The sequence below is a fragment of the Cervus canadensis genome, chromosome 10, assembly GCF_019320065.1.
Source record: "Cervus canadensis isolate Bull #8, Minnesota chromosome 10, ASM1932006v1, whole genome shotgun sequence".
NCBI lineage: Eukaryota > Metazoa > Chordata > Mammalia > Artiodactyla > Cervidae > Cervus > Cervus canadensis.
The window spans coordinates 77,135,565-77,157,883 of record NC_057395.1 but is presented as its reverse complement, the minus strand read 5'-3'; the positions used below and the strand labels follow the sequence as shown (position 1 = coordinate 77,157,883).

Here is a 22,319-nt window from a genome sequence, read left to right as displayed (position 1 = left end):
TTACTAGAAAAGAATCTGGACTATTTAGATGCATTTTTGTAGTAAATCTGGTGACTTAAACACTAAAATCTTTTTAAACATTTGCATGTGAATCCAGCATCCCTTTTTACTTTGTAAATGGGGCCAAGGATGAAATCCAGATGTTCTCCATTTGTATTGGTATTATCTGTGTATGAATCTAAGTATGGTATCTAAAAAAAACTAAAAATTATTTTGTTTATTTCATATTAGTTGTTGCTAGTGTCTTCTGCCAACATGTAATTAGATTCCTCATCTTTGTCTCTAAAATCAAACTGTTTTCAGTGCCCCCCCCCCCACTTTTTAATAGAACTTTTTCCAGCTATTGTTTTCCCTTGAAGTACTGATTTGGCTTTTAAAGATATATTTTATGACAATTTCAGAAATGAATGGAATACTGAGTTGGATGAAACAGCTTGTTAAACCTGCTAACTGAAGCCTTAGTAAGGTCTATGTAACCATAATTTGTACTGTTTTCCATTAAGTCAGCTTCTTTGGGGATGTTACCTATTGTTTGAAACTTAATTTGAAATTTAGAGAAACAGCAAAATAAGTGTAAGATGTACAGAGCACATCTTAACGGGTTTGGTTAATTCCTCACAATAGACGTTATTGTTTATATATTTAGCCGATGATAGACACTCATAGGCACTCAACTATAAAAGACGGGCTCAAGAATGTTGAGACGATGTGTTCGCTGGGGTTGGCCTAACGCTTCAAAGGCCTCCGTTAATGACGTCCCGTGCTATCCAAACTGTGGGAGCACTTACAGTGACTGTCTTTGGGACTAGTCTGGTTTTTTCAAGGATCTTGTGGAGGCCCACTGGCAACATCATTTCTCATCCTTGGGCTCACTAGTCCAATGGCCTCAAAAAAATAGGGACCCCATTTGTTTTCTTCAGGCCAAAGAGAAGCGCCCGTCACTGATTTGGAAGAATGCCCTGTCCCCAAGCAACAGCCGGCCTTCTGTAAAACGCAGGCCTGTCCACTGAATAGCCCACCCCACCGGCAAGGGGTCAAGCACCCATGAGTTGGGTTGCATCTCAGGTCGGTGTGTGAAGCACGAGGCCCTCACGCCTCCTCTAAGGCAGGAAGTGTCGGGCATTGCAGGCCAGGTGTCCTGGGCTTCCTTCTGCCAAGCCCAGGAGCGCGGGCTTCCCAGCACGTGGAGCCGCGGGGCTGCCCACACGCCCCTCCCGCCAGATGTAGTCCGGGCCCAGCCGGGCCCGCGCAGGGATCCCCAGCTCGGCCACCTGACTGAGTGCAGGGCGTGCTGCGGCCCGCTGCTTGTGCCTCCGCCGTCGGCGCTGTGACCAGAGGAAGGCGCCCGCCGTGCACAAGGGCCATGGAAGCGCACTGCGGCCATTATCCGCGGCGCCTCCTAGTGGGTCAATGGTAAATCCTTTTGGCTCTCGCGAGAGCTCCCCCTCAGTGGGGATTATATAATTTCCCTTAGGCGGGGATAGGGGTGCTGATGCCACCCTCCCTCAGAAAAAGTTACGTGCAAGCACATATGGAAGTGAGAGTTGTCTTTGGGGGGCATGGGGGGAAGGGGTACTGGCCCCCACTGCCCCCCCTACTTAGCTGGACAATGAGTCCTCTTATGCTAATGAGGTACTTACGTCACTTCCGCTCTTTCTCGGCCGCCATTTTGGCTAGGGCAGGTTCGGGGAGTCGCTCCGAGGCGCTTGTATTGTCTGCCGAGGGGAGACGCGGGATCAGCCCCCTCCCCCGCCCGTTGCCGCCGCCGCCTCCGCCGGCCCGGTCTCCCCTCCGCCGCCCGCCGGGATCCATGAACTGAACTCCCGCCCCCCCCCCCCGGCCGCCGCCATCTTGTGCCCCCTCCCCCTCCCGCAGGCAGCGCTAAGGGGGATTTTGGCGTCTCCTCAGACACAGCTCCCTCTCTCGGTCCCCGCTGCTGAGAAGCGAGAGGAGCGCGGCCGCCGCCGCCGCCCGCCTGCCCGCGCCGGTGAAGCCGCCTCTCCCACACCCTCCGTCTCCTCCCTCCGCCCCTCCTTTGTCTGCACCGCTCGACGACGCTGCCGCCGCCGCCGCCCGCGCGGGGACTGGAGGGATCCGCTCGCGCCGCCGCCGCCGCCCGCCGCTCTGCTGCGCCCGCCGCGCCCCCCGGCAGCAGCCGCGGCCGCGGCGCGAGCCGGACCCCGCCGAGGCCGCCGAGCCGGAGCGCGACGAGGCCCCGGGCGCGCCCTCGCCGCCGCCAGCGCCGTGCCGCCGCCATCCGCCCGCCGCCGCCGCCGCCGCCCGGCCCCCGAGCACGCCGGCCCCGCGCGCGCCTCGAGGCCGAGTCAAGGTAAGCCCGGCGGCCGCCGCGCGCGGACCCGCGGCCGCCCCGGCTCCCGACCCTCGGCCCGCGCGGCTCCCTCCCGTCGGCCCCGCGGGCGCATTGTTGTTGGGACCGCACGCGCTCCCTTTGCGCACTCCGGTGCCGACGGAGCGCCCGCCCCGGCGCGGACCGCTACCCGGGCTCTGCTCCGGGGTCCGGGTGCCTCCTCCTGCAGCCCGACCCCCCCTTCCCCGCCCCGCGAGCCCGCGGAGGCCGGCAGCCGCCCCGGCCGCCAGAGCTTTTGCCGCTAGTGGCATCTCCCTCCACCCCGCCCCCAGCGAGAACCGAGCTGCTCCCATCCTTGGAACCAATCCCTCTCTCCCGCCCCCCGCCCCAAACGAGCCCCCCACGCACAACCCCAGTCCCTGGGACGAGCCTTCTGCCGGGTCTCCCCACCTTTAGCTGGGGGAGGGGGACAGGTTGGGGGGCGGGGAGCATGCAGGGCACGAAGTGAAAGTCTTTGCCTCCCCTGCGCGGTCCTTCCTCCCCAACACGCCAGCTCCCTTCTATCCTGACCACGGAGTCCTCCACCACCCCCTTTTCTCAATCGCAGCTGCCTGGTCAGCACCACCTCTTGCGAGCATTCTGAGCCCCAACTTTGCAATAAGATGGTAAAAGATGGAAATCCTGAAAGCTGCGAGTTTGGTTTGGGTTTTTTGTTTTTTTAGTGCAATGAATGGGGAGTAGTTCTTTGAGCACCCATTTATTCACATCTTCTCTTCCTCTGGACTGCCTCCCTGCCCTCCCCTCCCCCCCAAATCTGGATGCTTGTCTGCTGGAAAAGGCGCGATTACCTCTCTTCCTCTTCTGCCCAAGTCCAGGCGCTAAGACCTAATATTCTTTTCAGCCACACACATACCACACTAAGTCTTCTTGATGTTCTTGCATTCCCCCGTTCCTCTGGACAGTTCTTGCCATAACCCCATTTCTCAGACAAAGGCTTAGGAGGGAAAAAGAAGCAAACTGTTTCCTGTGTTTGCCATTTTAATGCTGTCCATCCCCACAGACCCAAGCCCTTTCCCTGATGCTTCTTGTGCCAGTGTCTTGAACCTTCAGAATGAAAGGGGGGAAAAAATCTCCTGGGTAGCTTGATAGAGTTTCTTTATAAATCTGCATTGTTGCTTCTGGTTTATGGCCATGAAGAAAATACCAGCCCCCACCCAAAATGCACCGCAGCCAAGTCGGCTAAAGGCGATGAGTGTTGGAGTCAGTAGGGGGCGCATTCCCTGCACTGGGTAAGGCTGCAGAGGGGGGAAGGGCCCCAGAGCTAGAACAGGACGTGCTTCACAGCGCCTTCTACAGACCATGGGAAAATGGACCCAGCAAGACACTCTGACACTCTTAGTTGGTGAGCTGACAGCAACATGGTGAAGGATCAAGTGAGTCAAGAGCAGTGATTTTATTTCTTTTAAAGTATCCACCCTGCACTTTAGAAGTTTTCTCTTTTGACTTTTTCAAAGTGTTGACCCTTAAGCAATCCACATTTGTTCTTGACGAATCACCTTGTCACATCCTTGGTACACAGATTCCCCCTTCTCTGGAATTCTTCCGCCTTAAGCTTTGAATGTGTCACCATATCTTTCCAAGGTCAGATGGTAAAGGGAAAAATGCAAAACCTGAGAGTAGCAGGTTTGGGGGAGTATTGTTGATTTCATTCCTTCTTCATGGCCCCATGTCTTTTCAACTCTTTGAGAGTTCAAAAATCCTTGAGGGATGTTAGATTTTAGTGGGGGAGTAATTTTCATAAGCGTGTAGATGGGTGTCATGATTTGCAAAGCCTTGTTGGTAAACATCAAGACCATGTTGAGTTCTCCGCTGTTAAACTCAACCGAGTTGATTGTAAACTTTCCCTTCTTTCCAACCTTGGACTTGAAATTGCCATTCGTTAGCCCAGTAGCCAACCGCCTTTGCAAAAGCATTGACACCAGTCTTCTGTGAGCACCCACCTTCTTAGGGTGAGTTGATTTCTGTAGATTTTACTCCTCTTGTTATTTCCATAGGTGTGAGATGCACAATGCGAAACCTAGGCCCCAGCTTTTGCACCATGATGCACAGGGTTGTACTTTTTGTACTGAACTGATAGGTGGCCTAGTGGTTATGCCCTGTACTACCATTTTGAGGATCTGGACTCCGTTCCTGCCTTGCTCTTTGGACCACATTGTCAATTCACACCGGTGGGTATATTCATTTTGGAGGGTGGGAACTGCAGCAACAGGGAAGCCAGAGATTTCTTCCTGTTTGGTCACCACCAAAACCAACACTTCCAAAATTTCAGCCTAGCCACATTCCTCAAGGAACTGGTTAGAGCTGGTTGCTGCTGTGGGTTCTGAACAGAGAAATGACTTGTGGCTTGTTTAAGAGAAAATTTTAAAGTTGCTAATATTGTTTTAATGATTTGCATTCTGCACTCTTTGTGTATGAAGTACCTTAAGTATTTGATTACTGTTATTTTGATGACCCAATCTCAAGAGTTGCTAAGCTTTTAGAAACCATAAAGATTCTCTGATCAGAACAGGCCTTTCCATGAACATGTACTTGCTACCAAAGATTGACAATGTTTATTGACACTCAGGGGTACTTTTAAGACCTTGATGCATGTATTTTATAAAGATTCACCAAGATAAATCTTTGGGAAAATAAATGTTGTAGTTTTTGAAACGTAGTTATCCAGTTGATGCTTAAGGGAGAATTTGCATTGAACATTTGCTACCAAGTAACATTTTGGTGAGTGAAAAGGAGGCAACTTGGTTCAGGTATTCCATTAGAGACTTAACTATAATTGCTTTTACAATTTGTTTAGTAATTAGAAGAATCAGATATATAATCTAAATGGGTATTACTTGTAATTTTTAAATACTGTTTAGTATTTGCTAAGTAGATAAAATTTTGATCTGAATTTGTGTTTGATATAGAGTTGTACAACTTTTTAAATGACTAATTTGAATAAAGTTCTTTGAGGGTTATGTTGGAGGCGAAGTTTGTGAAGGTGTTTTTGTTTGATTTAGTAAATTACACATAAGATACAATGTTAACTGATGTCCTTAGTGGTAATAGCCATTTTCCCCCTACAGGAAAACTTGCTGTGAGCTCTTAAAAAGCATAAATTCTGCAATTTCAAAGGTTTCCTGATTTTGGCGTTCAAAAAAAAAGGTGAAACAGTTGGCCTTGAAGGGCTGAAATTTAGGTAAACTGTGAGGGTTTATTAAAAAGCCTCAATTAACTAGAGGGTGGGGAATGGGTATTCTATTTAATTGAACTTTAAGTAGATACTCCTTTGTAGTTGGCCCTTTTTGAAAATTTCCTAGTAACACTGCCTTACTAGAGACTGCTATACTTTGAACTAACTAAATCTTTGGTTTTTGGTTCTTATAGTCTCTATGTAGGAAATAGAGGAAGTTGGACTGTGAATCTCTAAAGATGCTTGGTCCTGCTTATTCTGAAAGTCATTGGTTTTAAACATACCCGTTATGAATTTGTTTTACTTCAGTTTGTCTTTTTTCCCTTAAACCGGAGTGCAGGGAAAGTTATAATGCTATTTATATTAAAAACAAAATGTCACCATGTTGAATAGACTAAATGTCAAGTAAGTTGTAGATTATTGTTATTTTGATGACCCAGTCTCAAGAGTTGCTAAGCTTCTAAAACCCTGAAACATTCTGTGATCAGAACAAACCTTTCCATGGATGTGTACTTGTTTGCAAATAATCAATAGGCTTTATCAAATAAAAATGGCTTTTGATTTTTATTGGTGACATACACTCCTACATGTCTTTATTATTTAGTTTGCTTGCTAGAACTATAATTAGGTGCATTATATATTGAAGTGTAACTACTGGTAAGTTTTAGAAAATATTAAAAATACTTTTTAGTATTATGAAATTTTAAGTAGCAATCTGGTGGTTAATGTACACATTCTGACTGGACATTTAATTGTGAAAAATACAGTTTAATAAGGAAGATAGGACTGTTCTGTTATAAAGGAGCAAGTAGGGATCCCTCCTTGGGTAGGGAAAAAATAAAAGGAAAACTTGAGAATTTATTCTGAAAGTAGTATTTTTTCTTTTGAGAACCTTGCATAAATAACAAATTGCATAAGCTGTCATAGACCTTGGCAGATTGGTTTTCTTAATAGATGGGTGGAGATACATATATACACACATGATAGTTTTTAAGTGTTGAAATGATATATACATCTAAAATACAAATAAAAGGTCCAAATATCAGAAGTAGTTTAAAAAACAATACATTTAAGCGCATGGGGAAAAAAATCAATTAAATGGTCAGGGGTTTTTTTTGTTTTTTGTTTTTTTAATCTGAACTTTAGATAAACATTTTTTTTTAATGTGAAAATACAAAAAAAAAATCCTATTTTATAAGATTAGAACCTAATTCATAGCTTACATCAAGGTGCCCAAGTACTGTTGTGTAATAAACTACTTGTTCAACCTAGGCTTCCAAAGGACTTTCACTTTTAAAAAATGTCATCAAGTCTGTTATATCGTCCAGAACGTGAAATATTTTCCATGAGAGTGTAATTTTCATTTATTTGCCTAAGAGGCATGAACATTAAGAGAAATGTTACTATGTATTAGTTATAGTTAAATTCACAGACCTTGATTACCTTAGCATCACGTAAACTTACAAAGGTTTTCCTCCCCTAGTTCTATAAGAACTTGTGGTGGTAAGTCTGGAGCAAATGCCAGATTTTGCTGATGTGCATCTCTGTTAGTTACACATTTTATGTTGTTGGTTTGGAAACTTGGTGTTTGAAACTGGTATGAGCCAAACCCCACACTAATTAAGTGAATTGATATTTTGCTGTTTCTTGTTTGTACATTGGCACCTTCCACCTTGATTGCTGAGACACTTTATAAGAGCAGCCACCCGTGTTTTGCCCAGCATGAGTGGCCACAGCTCCATGTGACTCTGTATTTTTTGTTTGCCTGATTCAGTTCATTGGAACCTGAGGGGATGGGTGATTGTGTTCCCTCAGTCTCTTACTGTCTCAGTGCCCCTTATACCTTTGTTTTGATCACAACCTGTCTTTGATAATCTGCCAGTTGAGGGGTCGCTGGGAATGAGAGTTCATCCTCTACTTCACTGGAAGGGAAAGGCTCTCTACATATTAGCAGGCTTCTCAAATTGGGAGATACATATATCTCTCTCTCTCAACTTGATTGTGTGGGGATATGTTTGTATACAGGAAGTCACAGGTAAAATGTGAGCCAACTGTGTAAAGTGAGTTTTGATGAGGGGGCGCACATTTTTGTTCTAATAAGTGTAAAATACAGAATTCCTTTCACTGTTACAGTCCTTGGTTACAGTTTCTCTCCATGTATGTGTTCCTGTCCTCTGTCTTAAGTGCAGTCACAGGCCTCCTTGGTTTTATTGATCCCTAGCTTAGTTCCAAGACAGCAGCTAGAGAAATACTGACATTTCAAGAATTTTAGCAGTGTTCCAGAAATAAAGGCTTGAAAATTAAAGAGAAGAGCATAAAAGACTGAACAGAATTACCAGGGTAAGATAGCCTTGAACATGTGCCACAGTTTAAGACTGAGTTGTAGCTGAAAAACATGCGTGGAATCTGTAAGAGACTCCTACATGGGCCATCTCTTAGAATTAAAAACAAATCCTTCCACATCCTAATTCCTTCTCCAGTAAAGGTGTAGATTTGTAATTGAGTCTCTTAGCTTTCAGTTGTTTGTACGTCATTTCACATACGATTTGGTCGAAGCCTTTAATATTGGTGTCATTTTCTTAGCACTTTATAAACCATTCTCAATTCTCTCAGGACTGTCCTTGTTTCACAAGTAGGGAAATCAAGGCACTACGGTGTGCAGCAGTGAAGTGAGCTTTGGAACATGTCTGGCCTGGCTCCCGGGCCTGTGTTTGGAGCACAGGCTTTTCTAGTGCCTCTGTGAGCTGTTTGGCTAATGAGGGCCCATACGAGTGCTTCATAACTTCATAGTGATGTTTTGTGTTTGGATGTCAGCTAACACCCAAGGATTCCAAGTAGGCTGTGCAGTTAAAGCATCTAGCTACACTAGCTTCTTTATGGGTGAGAGTTGTGCTAGTGGTAGGTAGTTGAAGAAGTAGCAACTGTGTAAGGTTTGAAGTTGCCTGTATAAGGATCTAAAAAGACAGTTTGTTTATAGTCTATTGCTTTTCCCAGTGTTTTGTTTTAGGGCAGTCTTGTTCCTTCTCTCCTCTGAGCAGTAATTTTTGCTTAGATAATTGCTGTCTTTTGCCCTTCTGCCTTTTCTGAACCCTCTATGCTCCCATTTAAGAGCTTACGGAAACTTGAGCTTCCCTTGAAAATTTGTAAGGCTTTCCTTTTCTGCTGGGAGCTGGCAACAATTGAGGACCTGTATGAGTGGTCTCTTGAAACCTAACGTATCTGAAGAAACCTCTTATCTAGTGGAAATGTGGGATTTATTAAAATTTTACATATTGTACGTTTTAAGTCAGCAATTAGGAATTCTTGCTCTGGTGAAAAAGATGAAGTGAGACTCGGTGTGTTCTAATGCAGGGAGTGCTTAAGAATCCTGGTTTGAGATCAGAAAAGTAAAACTGGTGGAAAGTGTAAGGATTGAGCCATCAAGTGGCAAAACCTGCTGTAAGAAGAATGCTTTTGCTAAGCCTTGACTGTAGGAGATAGCTTAGGAAAACGTGAGAAGGTAATTTAAGGAAATTATGTATTTTGTTATTCAAGAATAGTAAGAAAGACATTTCCCATTACTATGGGAAAATTGTTTTGGCTAGTTTTGCTAGAGCATGGAAAACTTATTAAGGAATTGAAAATAACTTACTTTCTATCTTAGGCTATTTAGATGTGCTTCTGGAATGCTTATAAATGAACATATCTGGATGTCCTCTTAGGCCTGCCTGTGAATTCATTTGATTTCCCTCTGTCACATCTTTTAAACCTGGTCCATTGACAGCAAGCAGTCCCGAGGCTGTGGAGTTCCCGTGTAGGCAGCGGCCTGCTGGAGCCCCTCACCAGGGTGTGTCCCTGCCTTGTTGGGGGCCTGTTAAAATGGAGTAAATGTGGAAATGCTTCCCATCTCACACCCTCCCTGAAGCTAGATTGGGATGTAAGACGTGTTCTCAATCATTTTCTCTTTTTTTCAAGCAGTGAGGTATAGTTCCCCATTTCAAATAAAATTTTATGTGAATTCTAGTATTTAAAATTGATAAAAGGTCAGCTTTTCTGTTGTCCATCAAACGTCATTTTCCCCTCCAGCTGTACATCTCTCTCAGTACACTCTGAGAAGTACACCCTGAAAGCTTTTGGTTCCATTAGAGTCCTCATGGTTACAGCTAGGCTTCTTGTGTGAAATCTGAATCCTCAAAAGTGACAGTTTCTAGTTACAGGCACTAGTTTTTGCCTGAAAGCCTTTTAACAGAGGAGTAACCCAAATTTTATATTATAAGTACACGTGTATTTTATAAGCAAATTCTAGATCACACCTTTGTATTTCTAAGTCACCCAGGTTTGTTTTGGGTACTTGTGGATACTCTATTGCATAACTATTATAAGTGCCACAGAGCTTGTGAAGTTAATATGCTAACTCTTAACATGAATGACTCACAGTGATGTATAAAAACACTATTCTGTGTAAGTGTAAATGCACATTATAGTGCATTCAGGAACATGTATGGCAACCACATCTGATTCTCAGGAATAACAGTAGTCTGTGCTTTTTAAAAGACTGTATCCTGATATGAACTCATAATTTGCAGAGTTATTCTACCTTCGGATCTAGTTTAAGGTAATAACTGCTCTAAGCTTTAATTGGCTTCATCTTACTTGATTCTTCTGACATTTGAACAGTGGAATAGTGTTACACTGGTTATGGCCTAGGAAACAGACCTCCAGAGGTTAAGTAACATTTTTAGAGTCACAAATCTTAGTAAGCTGCAGAGCAAAGATTTAAACAGACCTCTAGATCTGTTGAGCTCCAGAGCTGTATTTTTCACTACATTGTACCATCTTTTCTAGCAGGGCAAAATTTTACTGTACTGTGTCGCCCTACTTATTGTATTATAGGAGTTTAGAGGTATGAGGGGGAGAGATTTTTTTACACGTGACTGATACAGAAGCTGAATTTTTGTCCATAAAACCAATATAGTCTTGCTGGAAAACATAAATTTTTATGTCGCCTGTAGTTTTATGCTTCAAATTTTTACCTCTGTCCTTCTGCTATCACTTCTGTATCTTGTTATCTTAAACCTAAGGCTTTGGCTCTTTTGCAGACTGTCCAGATTGAGTAGGTAGGTCTGCAGTGTGTGTGAGCTCCCTCAGATCTCAGAAGCTCAATGGAGCAGCCATGCAGTAAATGCAGGTTTTTCTCTGAACACAGTGGCCGCAGTGCAATAGTTTCTTCCACCCTCTCATGACCACCCCTGCCGAAAATGAACTGTCCCTCTTACAGAGCCTCAGAACGTTTAATCTGTGACGCATCTGAACACATTTCTTCTTTCCGTATATGTATGTATATGTGTGTGTATGCATATAGGGAGTCATTTCTGTAAGCCCTTTGTAGGCAGGGACTGTTCGTTCATTCTACGCTTACTGAGCGCGTGCCACGTGCCGGCCACTGACTGACATGTTAGAGATACGGCAGAGGAAAACATTAAAAATGTTTTAATGGACATGCTTTGCTTTGAATAGTGAGATGGCATCCTTGTCTTCTTGCCTATTTTAATTTTTCTGTTTAGCCTATCAGTTGAGATCAGGGAAATTGATCTCTGCTGAAAAATTATTCATAGTGATTATAATGTAAAGACATAAAGATCTTTTTATCAGTTATATGAATTACACTTTCAAGTCATGTTTTACTAAATCTCAAGGTCACCTGTGATGAGGATTTAAAATAAAACTTTTTAAGTCACAATGTGATTATAATTTTGGTGACTGATATTGTGGTGGACTAGGTTGTTTATTTCCCATTAGATTCTTGGTTTGCTACTAATGAACCACACCAACATTAAAGAGAACAATACTTGTTTAAACTGTTAAAAAAATTAAAATTTTCAGCATTCTGTTACCTTTGGAAAGGCTTCCTGTTTTGTTTTTCCTAGGACCTCTCCTTTTATGCAGTTCTATCCTGTACAAAAGATAGCAAAGAAACTCGCTGTCTTTTGAAAGATAAGGTGATTTGAAAGTTTAATACATGAAAATTATGTGAAAATCATTTCTGTACCGCTGCTACCTGCTGTAGAATCATTTCAATTTTTTGAAAAATTAAAAAATAATTGAACTTCTTATTAAAGTAACCCTAACTGGGTTAAACTGTTAGTTAAGGCAGAGTGAATTTGACAGTCTTTGACATTGACAAAAGTGATAACGTTCCTCTGTTCCTGACCTCTTGGAGTGAAGCAGTTTTGCCAGGAAAGTGAACTCTACTAAGATTTTTCTTTTTAGGTACTTAACAGCTTGGAGGCTGTTCATATATTACCAGAGAGACACTCGTTTAATATAGTCCAAAATAGTCTAGAAATTTGTAAAGGCCTTCAGAGTTCTTTTACTACATTCAGGACTTGCTCTAAAGGATCTATCCTGTTCAAAGGAAGCTTTAAACAGTCTTAACAGACACTTAATAACAGCCTTATCTGCTCCTGTATTCGCTACTGTTTGTCTTGTATTTTCTGGTAGCCACTTTTTTTTTTACTTGAATTGTGGTAAAATATACGTGACATAAAATTAATGCATCACGTTAGCCAGCCACTTGTAAGTGTTCAGTTCTTTGCTGTTAAGTACACTCAGATCATTGTGCAGCAATTACCACCATCCATCTCCAGAACTTTTTTCACCTTGCAAAGTGCAAACTCTGTCCCCGTTAAACAGTAAATCCTCATTCTCCCCTCCCTGCCAGTCCTTGGCAGCCACCCTTCTACTTTCTATCTCTGTGAGTTTCACTACTCTTAGTGTCTCAAGTGAGTGGAATCATGTAATATTTGTCTTTTGTGACAGGTTTATTTTGCTTAGCGTAATATCTTTGAGGTTTTTCCATATTTTTAAAAAATAAAAAGTGAAACTAATAATTTTCAATCAGTATATCCAAAGTATTGTCATTTCAAAATGCAGTCTATTTTTAGGTTATTTATGAGATACTTTGCATTTTTTTCATACTAAGCATTGGAAATCTCAAATATATTTTAGGCTTAAAAGCAAATCTAGATGGGTAAAGAAGATATATTAATTGCCCCAAAATGCATGGAAAGATGCTCAACATGGCTAATCTTTAGGGAAGAGCAAATTTAAATTATAATGAAAGTAATAACCTCACACCCATTAAGATGCTTACTGTCAAAAAGAAAAACGAGTGTTGGTGAGGAGGTGAAGAAATTGAAATCTGTACACTTGGGAGTGTAAATGGCAGAGCCACAGGGTTACCATGTGATGTAGCAACAGTGTCTGAGAGAGCTGCTTGTACACCCATGTTCATGGCAGTGTTATTCACAGTAGCTGAAAGATAGAACAAGTGTCCATCAACAGGTGAATGGATAAATGTCATGCATACATAGCATGGAATATTATTCAGCCTGAAAGGGAAAGGAAATCTGACATGATGCTACAGCTGGATAAACCGTACAGGCATTTATGCTAAGTAAAATAGGTAGTCACAGAAGGACAGGTATTTATGACTCCACTTATGTGAAGTACTTAGAGGAGGCAGAATCCTAGAGGCCAACAGAATGGTGGGTGCCAGGTGCACTTGGGAGGGGAGAGAGTGATGCAGATAGAGTTTCAGTTTTGCAAGGTGAAAGAGTTGTGGAGATGGATGGTGGTGATGTTAGGTGGAAGAAGTTTAAAGCATCTCAGTTCAGTTCATACTAGCCTCGTTTTAAGTGCATAGGAGCCATGTGTGGCTAGTATCTGCCATATTGGAACGCATAATTCTTTTTAATTTAGAAAATTTCCAAGCAGTGTGGGTTCTCTTGCTGTGTGAGTAAATGCTGAATGAAGTACCTTGATTCCCTTCTTTTGTGTGTGTTTGTTTTTAAGAAAAATTTATGCGTACATAAAATCTGGAAGGATAAGTATACCCCAGTGTTTACTGTTGTCTTGTCTTTGTTCATCGCCTTATCTGTGTTTTCTGATCTTATGCTAGGCTTGTTAACAGCTTAAAATATTTTTCATATTTCATACAGTTCACCCACTTAAAGCATGTGATTCAGTGTTTTCTGGTATATTCAGAGTTGGGCAGCTATCACCACAGTAACTTTAAAGCACTTCCTTCACCCACGAGGAGCCTGCTTAGTGCCGTTAGCAGGCACCTTCCATTCCCCCCTGCCCCACAGCTCTCTCACCTCAGGCAGCCCTAACCTCCTGTCTCTGAGGTTTGCCTTTTCTAGGTACGTCATATAAATGGAATCAGACAATAAGTGGCCTTTTGTGACTGACTTTTCATTTGGCATAATATTTTCAAAGTTCATCATATTGAGCATATATCAGTATTTCACTCCTTTTTATGGCTAAATCATGTCCCGTTGTATTGATAATACCACATTTTACTTAGCCATTTATCAGTTGATGGAGATTTGGGTTGATTTTCCTTCTTGGATATTATGAATAGTGCAGAGAACATGCATGTACAAGTTTTTGTCTAGGCATATGTTTTTATTTCTCAATTGCCTTTGAACAGTAATGAACAGAATTTGGCAGGGGAAAGGAACCTGAACTTTAGAAGATAGTTGAGAGCAAACTAGTCCCCTGTCTACCCTTGCCCTTTAGAAAAAGAAAAAAGATTGCCAAAGCCTCTGGTTTTTCTAGGCAGTTCTCAGAACATTCTTTGAGTATGATAATGGTTAACTGGTTCATTATCATAGGGGTGGCCTAGAATATACATCTGGCTTTTTTAAAGCTATTGCTTTATTTAAGGATTCTAAGATTGTGGTTCTCATTTTGCAAGATACTGCCATTACAACTTGAATAGAAAGCTGTCTCTCAGATGTGACCATCTAGTAACTCAGAATCCATAGTGATGTTTAAAGCGCTTTGGAGCAAGTGGTCTCAGTCAGAGCTGAGTTCATGTTTCACTTCTTTGAAGGTAATGGGACCATCTAACCTGAGATATATGTATGCATTCTTAATCTTATATCTCTGAGCTGGTGTGACTGAATTATTTATGGTTATTTCAACCTTGAGTATTAAAGTCTTGACACTTTCATATGTGTATATCATATGCATTGTTTACTTTTAATTAATGTCAGTGATCAGAGCTTCATCTGCATGGATAATAGGAAGAACACTGCATCCCAGATCTTGAGATGACCTTGAGACCCAGCTCTGTGAGTGACACGCTTATTGCCCTTAAGCCAGTTGCTTCTCAGTTGCTACTCTGTAAAACAAGAAGAGTTTAGGTAAAACGCTAGATTCTTCCCAGTGATTCAAAGTGCTGCATTTTCATAATTGATTTTAGTTGAAATATGAGTCTCAGTCTTTTGTCCTTCTTAAGACCTGTATGTCCATGTCCCTTCAATGAGAAGATGCCTAAAGATTGTTGATAGTTACTTCTTTTCTAACCAGACATGTATTCAGAATAGAGTATCTTTTTCTAATCAGCTAATGCTGAAAAAGGTGGCACGTAATGCCAAAATAAAAGAGGTTGTTTGTAGTCATGTGTGTAAAGTGGATCCAGCCAATACAAATGCACCTTTTAGGAGCATTAGTTTAAAAATCAGATTGAGAACTAGAGAAGCATTGTCCTGCTTGGCCTGATCATGTCACGCCTGAAGTAACCATGTTTTAACAGGGCACCAAAGAGATTGACCGACTGGAGCCCCTTTGTTGGAGATTGGCCTAGGTGAGAACAGAAGGAATGGTGACAAGCACTGAGCATGATTAACTTGGAGAAGGGGACCTCTTGAGAGGGAAGGAGAAAGTGTCTTAAAAACTTGAACGGCTGTTAGGTAACTAAGTATTTAGACTTACGTGGCTGAACTGGGAGTTGTGGGCATTTCAGAGCCTTGTAGAGTGAACTTGTGAACAGAACTGTCCCGAGTGGGGCAGGCTGCCTGGCGGGGTTTGTGCTTCGCTCACACTGAGCAGTCAGGCAGCCGGTCTCTTAGAGCAGAGCTGTCTGTGGAAGAGGCACATACTGTTTATAGAAAGGGGACAAAAGTATCCCTGTGATAAAACAGTTTTGTACAGGAATCCGTACTAGAGAATACAGTCATTTTGCCTTGCATAAATACAGTCCACCTACCACAGAAATAGTTATGAAAAACTTAATTATAAGGGATTTAATAACTGATTTGGTTAAAAACTTGAAAATCTTTTTTTTTCCTGATGTGGAGGCAGTTTCATATTTGTCACTTCACTTGATTAATTTACTATCAAACTGAAAGAATAGTGAAAAAAATTCAGTTAGTAGTTAAGAACAGAAGAAAAATTAGTTACATTTCCTACTTGCTTCTTGTCTTTATTAACAGTGTCCTAATATGATTATCCTAAGCAACATAATTGATGTTCAGTATTTAAATTTACCTTTGGTGCAAGTGTATCTTCATTGGCAAAGTAGTTTCTTTTTCTAATCCCTCTGGGCTTTCCAAATTCCTCAACACTACTGAGCATTTCTGGTGTGAAGGAAGACTAAACTTACTTTTGCGCTGCACAGTTTTATCCACTAATCCAGAGTAGCATTCTGTTCCTGGATAGTCAGTTACTTGTTTTGTGGTGTTTGGGATTGAGGAAGAGAGGAAAAGGAGGAGACCCAGCTGCCTTTTATGTGAAGAGCCTGTGGCATCTGGAAGGTCTTTTGCCCACGGTTATAGGAAATTGAAAGATAAGCTGCTTCTGTTCGGGTCTGTGTTTTGGGAAAAGATTGAGTAGGGTGATTGCTTCCAGACTGAATGTAGGCTCTAGGCTCCCGATGTGTTCACTCATCAGCGGGTTGTTGTAGAAAGGCTTTTACAAGGTTCATTTTCTTAAAATACAAATTTATAAACCTTTTTACATCTGGCTTAATTTAAAGTAGGGCTAGTGACATCCTGAAAAGCATGTAAGGTGTCTGTGTTAACCACTTTGGATTCCAGAATAGTCAGGAAAGATAAACACTTAATTGGTTATAAAAAGAAAGTGTTTTATAGTGACCACACTTCTACTCAGTGAGTGATATTTACAGTATTAAATATGTTGTTGAGGGGTGACAGAAATATGGGAATGAAGTTTTCCTTCTGCCTGAGTAGTTTTTAACTTAACGGGTCCAAAATGTTTCCACAGAGACAGAGCACACACTTTTTTAAGTGCCATCATGGATAGCGGTGGAGTAACTGATGCTTTAATTCTCTTCCTGTGACTCTTCAAATGCCTGCGCCTCTTAGAAAAGAGCATAACTTAATATTTTTAGTTAGATCAGTGGTTTAAAGAAATTTCAAATACTGACTTAAAAACCCCAGTGTGGGTTATGTGAATACTTGCACCAACGTTAAGTGGAATATTGTTTTAAGTATTTAGGATATGAATTTCTTACATATTTTGGGTTGATGATGTACCAGAACTGAAATTGTTTATACTGTAGTGTATTTGAATGTAGTATTTATTGTAGTATGTATCTGAATGTCTTCCTGATTTTTTTATTAGAATATATCACTGCCTTTTTTTTTTCTTCACTAGTAATGGCATCATTTCTGCCCTTTGATTCTTCCCCACTCCCTACCAAAAAGATGTTTCCAGAGAGGTGTTTTTTTGTTTTGTTTTGTTTTTTAACAGCTTTAATGTAGAAATGTTTAGAAAACAGAAGAGTATAAACTGTGTCCTAATTCTTAGGCTTACTGTGGGCTTCCTATAACCGTATTCTGATAAGACTGTAATTTTATTCAGGGGAGATTTTCAGTAAACCATTGGAATTCTGCTCTAGCCATCAGATTTAATGCTTTGGGTGACCTTGGCATACATTTGCATTTTGAGCTTAGTTTAGACAAGTGACTATTTCAAGGAGAGACTTGGAGATGGAGAACTTTTCCTTCTTCCTCTTTCCATCAACCTGAGCCCCTCTCTCCACTTTTTATCCTTTTCATATTTCAACTTAAGATTTCTTTAAAAACAAGGATTTCACCCCTTTACGGTCAGGCGGGGGCAGTGGAAACCCCTGGGTTAGACTAAGCAGCTTATGTTCAGGTTTTACCAAAACCTGGTCTGGTCTACCTCTCAATACAGTGTTAGAAATGTTTTTTCCCATGAAAGTTGTAGATTTGCATTCACCAGTATAACTGATGTAGTAGTCGTCATTCTAGTACATGTTCAGATTTCAGTTCCCACATTTTATAAAGTAGCAGAGTTACGCCTGCAGGCGCTGGAGACCAGGACACACTGCTGTTTTTACTTCTGTATTTTCTGGCCTGTTAAATTAGCACCATATATTTTTATTAGCAACTTGAAACATGTAAGAATACACATAAAAATATGAAGAATTTGTATACAGGAAAATGCTGTACTAGATCCATACTTGCAGTTATTTAAAATGTAACCTGTAGAAGTTTGATCTGGAGGCTTTTTTTTTCTTTCCTGACTTGATGATGTATGCCTAGTCAGAGGTTTAACATTGGGTTTCCTGGGGGTTCTTTTTGTTGTTTTGTTTTTACTTTGATGGTGCAGTTATAAATGCTTTTCTCCTAAAAACAGGACCCCACTGATGCTGTCCTTGATGTGGGGTCTTTGCTGAGGGACCGCAGTATACAGACAGCCCTGCTGTTGGACGTCAGGTCCCGCAGGCCCCACCGTCAGCCCCCTGAGCCTGGCTGCCAGCTTTCGGGTTCCTCCCCATGTCCTTGCCCCAGGTCAGCCCGAGTGCAGCACCTGACAAGGTGTAAGCCTTTTGGCAGAGCTCGTTTCTGAAACGGTGGTGATGGTGTTTGTCAGTTAATGACCGCTTTGCCTAAATAAAGTTCAGTCATTGATGTATCATGATCCTTCTGTCAGGATTTGACCTATAGATACTTCCTCATGAGACAGACTTTCTGCTTTTGTTTTACCTCTGTAGTTGGTGTAAAGGAGTATTTTAGCTTTTGAGATGAGGTTCATGCACTTGATCAGTCTTATGTATAGCTAATTCACATGGTTTTAAATCATCGGTACCCTATGGCCGCAGATCTCATATTTTCACTTCAATCATCTGACTCTTCCTTTCTGTGGAAGGAATTACTTTCTCAGTGGAAATTTGGCCAGGATTATTAGTAAAAACTTTAGTGTTTTGGCCCAAATCAGTAGGTGTGGGTATATTTTGCAGATTGATAAGAAGGAATATGGCTGAATTACTCAATAGTGAATTTAAATCATTCTCAAAAATTGAAGATTTAAGTGTAGTTCATCAGATGGCATATGCTTAACCAAAATTTACTTAACTTCAGTTAATAAAACACTTAGAAATGTTAATTCCATTATTAAAGGGTTTGAGCTTTTCCCAAAGTCTTTTCGAATTTACAAAGTGCTTTACTCTTCCCATAAGGTGTTTTTGTTTTTAATTAATGAAACCAGGGGCCGATGGCTATTTCAGAATAATTGTATCTTCCTGACAAATCTCTGTTCTTACTACTCCCAGTTCACAAATGTAATTATTTTGCATAAAATTCCCAATCTTCCCTCTTACTCACTTCCTCTTCTACTTCCCACTACCAAAACTTTTGGTTGCAAGCACCATGAACCAAAACGTAAGCAACAGTGATCATGTGCTTGTTCTTGTTTATGAAGAGTTTGGGGGTGGAATGGTGAGATCAGGAGGGCTGTCTTTCGGGCACAGCTGGATTGAGGATCCAGCAGCAGCAGGAGAGCTTTCCGTTCTGTGCTTTTCTCATGCTCACTGTCAGCCCTGTTTGGGGCACGTGTCGAAGTCTGTACTTACCAGAGTCTATAGAGAGAACACTGATTGGTTAACCAGAGTCATATACTCTCTGCTCTGATGGTTCCAAGAGGAAGCTGGGCAGGGAGGGGAGTGAGTCTCTCCTTTCCTCCAGTGACCCAGTGCCTGCTGTATACCCAAGAAGTGATGGGCTGTTGAAGGGGAAGAACTGTATCCTGTTCAGCCCTCTATATTTAGCACATAAATGGATAAAGTGCTCCAGAAATGATTGATGAACAGTGGTTTCATTCTATTAAATTGGATATTTTTCCCTTTTTTATGCTGTGAGCCCAGAAGTTTATGGTTTGGCTAAAGGAAGCTTTCCTTGGTATTTGGATAGTGGTGCTGACCTGATGAAGGTGGCCATCCTGATAGCCTAGGAGGCTTATGAGAATGGTTAGCCACTTGGGGACAGATCTGGAAAGCAAGCCCATCCCTCTGCATTCTTTTCAGTGCCCACCTCTAGACAGTTTTTGATGTTATTGTAAGACAGCTTCCTCCCTAAGAGTAATGATGGTAAATATTTTCAGCTCTATTCAGAAGTGAAGAATACCCCTTAACCTCAGGCAGTCAACTGCCTATTTACTCTGTCCTCCTCCCTCCCCAGTTAAGAACAGAATAAATAGGAAGGTGTGGGCCCTTTGATTCAGTTTCTAATTCAAAGGATTTTAAGGGGTGAAGAAAAGGCCAGTGTCTTTTAAATGTTTTTAAACAAGAATCAAATAGATAACATCAATGAACCCCAAAGGAAGCTGTTGATTTGAAGTTGTTTCTTAACAGCAAGCAGTAAGCTGGGCAAAAATTAAAAAAACATAGGCCCCTTGAGTTCTTTTTCTAATCACGCATAATAATTCTAACATAGCTGATAGAGGTTGTTGCAGACTTTCTTTCAAGGAACCTTTGGCTTGTTGTCGGCATAGAAGAACTGAAGAAATATACACAGGAAATGGAGGAGGGAGCCTTCTTTACTTACTGTTTTTCTCTACCGTGTACCTGCTTTATATCTGAGAAAAGTGTTTTATTCAGTAAGTGAAACGCTTAGAGGAAGTTTTAATTGTTTTTGAGGATACTAACACATATGAATGTGTTATTCTAGCTCCAGATGGACAAAATTTTGGAGATGGTCTCCATGAAGGGTACCTTCATCCAGGGAAAGGGACAGATGATAGAATTCCCAAGATGATTAGAAATGTCAGAAATCTGCTTATGAAGACAGTTACAATCTTAACCTAGAATATTCTTCATCTTTCAATGTAAACTTTAACTTGGATTCCTCCTAGCTAATTGTAGAAGAACCATGTTCTGTGCAGCATTTTCCAGTAGGCAGTGTCACTACTTATAAGACTGTTTAATTCAGCTCAAGTAAACTGAAGAAATTTACTTTATGGCTGAAATAATCATCTTTTATATGCAGGATTTTGTAGCTAAGCTCCCTCATGAGCACACGCTCACGTTCTCACACTGCAGGTGGATAACGTTGGGCACCATGAAGCGGGGGGCGGCACTTAGAACGCAGGTATTCTCCTTAGGAAATGGGGTTTTCTTTTATCCCGAGCTGCAGGTTGACTCCCCAGAATGTTTTCTGTATGTGGTGACATTTCCAGATCTTTCTGCTTGTTTTACTAAGATGCTGAGCTGCTTTTCCAGGAGGCAGGGGAAACCGGAAAGTGCTGTCTCTGGGTCACGTCTCTGCTCTGAAGTGAAATGGGATTAACATGGAAGTTCCACAAGAATTGGATTTGGGCCCATGGAGAGTTTATGGAATGAATGGAGAAACAAGATGTCTCTTCTCAGAACTCATTGTAATGCTTGGTCTCTTCAGAATTAGCCTAGAACACCTCCTTTATTTCTGAAACACTTTTCTGTCAGGTGGTTCTCTCTGAATGACCAAGTTTGTGGGAACCTAGTTTTTTTTCTTTTTAATCAGTTTATTAAGCAACAGAATTTTTAAATCAAAAAGATGGTTCAAAACAATTTAGTGATGAAATCTCCATAAGGGATAGTGAATTTGGCCTCAGTGCACATCAGTTTGCACCAGAACTGACTTCTCAGTCTGTCGGCAAAACACTGCCGCGTGTGCGGAGGACGCCGTGGTCATGCTTTGCAGCCAGGAGTTCTGTCTTGGGTGGTTGTTTCAGTGAGCCGCTTGCTGCTTTTGGCCTCGAGTATTCTGGGTTCTGGTGATACATCCAGATACAGGATTTCTATAAATTGCTGGGGGGGTTGGTAAGATTCATTTTTCCCCCATTTTTCATAGTTAATATTGGTTTTTAGAATAGTAAGTGCAGTAACTTACCTTACTACAGTTGAATTAGTTGACTTTGTGATCGTGGTTTACAAATGGTAGTGGTATTACAGAGTGACAGCCTTTATTAATTAGAAAGTCAGATTTGCATGTACTGAATTTTAAATCCTGATGTTGTATCGGCTTTTGTTTCTGCCTGGTTTTGGTCTTTAGAGCTACTTTATAGCCTGTAAATTTTATTTAGATTATTAAGCAGATAATAGATTTTTACCCTGCTGTGTAGGAAACATTCATGGTCACTTTGGAAGCTATACAAATTATCAGTTGCCCAAGTTTTATTTTCTTAATCATTGTTTTTAAGGAACTTGGAAAAGTGGATCTAAATTTCTACTTTAATGTATTGGGCCATTTAAATAATTTTTCAGTTCCCTCACACACACAGAAGCTTTTCCTTTCTCTAAAGGCTCCCCAATGTCTGTCAGTTACCGTTTGCTCTGACGCCTAGTGCTAGGCTTTCCCCATCTCAGCACTCGCTCCACGCCACGCGCAAGCGCCCTTGTCCAGGAGTGGTGCCGGCTGGGGCAGGCTGCACGGCCGCCCGTGTCTAGTTGGGCAGTGTGCCAGAACTCCCAGCACCATCACAATCTACAGGATAGTTCCCAGGCAACACAAACTGACTTCCTCTGGCACTCAAGATTATGTGGGAATGATGCTGAAATGGTGAACATGTTTCTGTTTTCAGAGGTTCAAGGAGAAAAACATTCACATTTGATTTTAAAGTAATTGGTTGGGATATAATCCTAATTCTCAACTTTAAATAAGTTCATCCCAAACTAGTTTTTTAAAGGTCTAATCAGAATTGTGCCAC

The 22,319-nt window shown here is 41.7% G+C and overlaps 1 protein-coding gene across 6 annotated transcripts in view; it reads left to right on the top strand.

Annotated features, from left to right (window-relative positions):
* Positions 1-1,810: 1,810 nt before the first annotated feature.
* LOC122448504 (activity dependent neuroprotector homeobox) overlaps positions 1,811-22,319 on the top strand; it is a 31,319-nt gene continuing 10,810 nt past the window's right edge. Inside the window, exons 1-3 of one of the 6 annotated variants that reach the window (XM_043479848.1) lie at positions 1,811-2,329; positions 4,363-4,536; positions 15,124-15,280. The gene's annotated coding sequence lies outside the window, so the exon portion shown is untranslated. Of the gene's footprint in view, positions 2,330-2,620; positions 4,537-5,433; positions 5,547-15,123; positions 15,281-22,319 lie in introns of those variants that run through there. The other 5 variants (XM_043479849.1, XM_043479847.1, XM_043479844.1 and 2 more) reach the window with 5 other exon arrangements.